A 3272-nucleotide genomic window follows, 5' to 3' on the forward strand; every position below is an offset into this window, starting at 1 on the left:
TTACCGTAATGTCTTATATCGCTAATTTTTCACTTTAACACGTTTTCAAGGCAGGGTTGACTATCTCAATATTTTTTTATCTTTGTACATATACATATGTAACAAATATGATTGTCTAAAATTCTAAATTTTATATGCTAATGTTTTATAATAAATGCTATAAACTTTATAAAACAATTTTTAAGTCATAAAACGATTCTTCATATGTCCTATATTTTATCCAAAGAATATGGTCACCGTAACTGTTCCTATATACATAGTCAACTAATATATGTCACAGTGAAACTATATTACAAGTGAAAATATATTTTCACTGACGTTTCAGTAAAATCATAAACAATTTTAGGGTTGGTTTTATTCATTTAAGATAAGATTTTTAGGGTTGGTATTATTTAGTTGCTTAGGATAGATTAGGTTAAGTAAGGGTTGTTGGGTTGTTGGGGTTAAATTTATAGAGTTAAACGTTCATAAATTATAAAAACGTTAAATCATATTTAAAATAAATACTAATCGTAGTATTTAATTAGAATTTGTTTTTCATGACATGGTCTATGTATTAAATTCCTCGATTTATTTCAAGATTCCCTAATTATATTTTATATACATATATAAGGTTATACAATGTATTTAAATAAAATAATAAATAAAACTTCAATCTCATACAACAAACTCATATATAATATAATGCATGTATATTCAGGGGATGAATTAATTGCGAGAGTATTCATTCAAAAGCGCACACACACACACACACCCACGTCGACTATAAACTAGACAACTGCGCAAAGAGCATTACTTAAACTAGAATTAAGCAAGATCTTCTCGTGCAGCAGAAACAACAGCCTTAGCATAAATAAAAGTTGATGAGTATGTGTATGAATGTTTGTACGAGTATGTTTGTCTGTGTACAAAACTCACCGGAAGCCTGAAGGAGTAGCTGTAGCAGAACAGCGGAAACGCCGGCTAAAACTTCCAAATACATGACGTCGGCGTCGAGTTGCCAGCTTTTGAACCCTGAAAGCTCTCCTCTGAAGGCACTCGACTGCAGCGGCGAAGCCTCTTCAGGGGTGCCACAAAAAAAAAACCGCCGGGGAAAAAACCAGCCCCAACTAACAGTCCTTGCGATTCACAGCGCGACAATGCACATTCACACACACACCATATGTGCGATTATTTTTTTCTGAATAAATATTTATATCATGCAATAGTCCCGTGATGATGTAATTGAATTTCAAAAATATTAAAGTCTCGTAGTTTCGAAAGCACTGTGCACTTAACACGTAGACTGCAGCGGCTCGAGAGTCGGCTCCAACTCTTTGACTGCTCTCTCTCCTTGTGTATTTTTTTTTCTTTTTATTCGTGTTCGGAGCATTTTGTTCGCACCTCGCCGAGCCTTGGCGCCAGATTGACACCTGGGGCACGGGGGTGCCTGGGGGCGCCGATGGGAGGTCGCGCGCCACAGTTTGACATCTCTTTCTGTGACGTTGAAGTGACACGTGAGTCTATCATGACTACGATGGATCGGCGGCAATTTATGAAACGATCTGCAAAAAAAAAACAATAATATTGGTTTATATTTGGAAATTTTCTGTTGGAATCTAAGAGGTTCTGAAACTTTACAAATTTAATTGCATTTTTTTTCTACATTAAATCTATTTTTTTTACGCGGAAGTGTAATCATTTCCTATTGAAAATAGCCATTTCATAATAATAATAATTGAATATAGTACAACCTGGTATTATAACACTGTTCGACACGAAAAATGGTTCAGAGACGAGATATGATTGATAACTGGCTTACCTCGATAGAATAAACGAATTTTTGTTATTAATCCACAAGAATAGTCAAAATGTGATTTTTCTAAGTGGACTTTTATTTAATTCTAATATTTATTTTTTTATTTTTTTTATTTCATACCAGGAAGGCATTACAGGTAAACCCCAATGCGCCTTCCTGGCCAAATTACAAACAATACAGCATTTTTTATTATATACATAAGTCGCTAAATTACGAGACACTGACTTAAACTCGACAATTAACGAGACATCTATGAATTGTACATACATTTTTATTGTAATATTTACATTAATCATACTCAAATAGTGGTGACATAGTGGGTAGGAAGGATTTTTAGCCAATTTTTAATCGGGAATCGTTTCAACAATGAAATCAGAGAAAATTGGCAAACTCTGATAGGAAACGATCAACCAGGAGTCACAAATCCTGGTCTGACCAGCAGCATTACAGATATACTCAGAAAAATTCTTTTCAATCGAGGTCAGCTCAAGGGATCGAACTCGGCGCCTCTCAGTGTTAAGCAGAAGCTTAACGACCGAGCCACGCTGCTGGCTTTATAAAGACAATTTAATATATTATCCCTATTAATTCAATTCAGATTCGTGCAAATACGAGTAAATACTAGTACGAGCATTTAGCTCGCAATTATACCGATTAAAAATTCAGTACACTTCCAATTAACCCTTTTAAACAAAAACAAAAAATAGTGTGGCCAGAATTCTATCCCAATAAACATGTTTCAATAGAAAATACTCAATATAAAATAGTATTAACAGTGGGAAAAATCGCAAGTGAAAATATGTACTTTTGACTTTGATTTGAACTGTACGACTACTTACAGAGATTTTAAAGCTAAAAAGTACTACAAATGAAAGATAAAATACCCGACTTTAGATTCCAATATTCATTTTGAACAGAAAATTAACAGATTTTGAGACATCGACCGAACAACACCAAGATATAGAAAAATCGCGCCATTTAAAAAATACATATATCTCCGAATTTCGAGGCAATCAACATTTTTTTTATTACCGGATTTGTATTTACTGGGCATAGATCTATAAGAAAAGTCATATCTCGTCTCTGAACCATTTTTCGTGTCGAACAGTGTTATTAATGACTAGATTAAAACGACGAGAAGAGAGCATCAAATAATATATAATAAAAATGCGAGAAATGGGAATTCGGATAAACCTAGTCAATTGAATCATAAAGGGCAGCAATAGATTTGAATAATTTGAGATATAAACAATAGGATTTCAGAGTGCTTCACCTTAAAGATATCTATATCTGTATATAGGCTCCTAAATCACTCAACCGATTACGATGGAACTTTCAGGATTAGTTGTAAAGCATATCCGGGAAGCTTACTGTGAAAAAAAAACGGGAAAAAAACCTCTTAATAATAATATTCGTAATTACGATTTTACCGACGCGAAAGTTTGAAGTGCCATTGTGTAGTCAAGGAAGTGTG

The sequence above is a fragment of the Arctopsyche grandis genome, chromosome 5, assembly GCF_051622035.1.
Source record: "Arctopsyche grandis isolate Sample6627 chromosome 5, ASM5162203v2, whole genome shotgun sequence".
Lineage (NCBI taxonomy): Eukaryota > Metazoa > Arthropoda > Insecta > Trichoptera > Hydropsychidae > Arctopsyche > Arctopsyche grandis.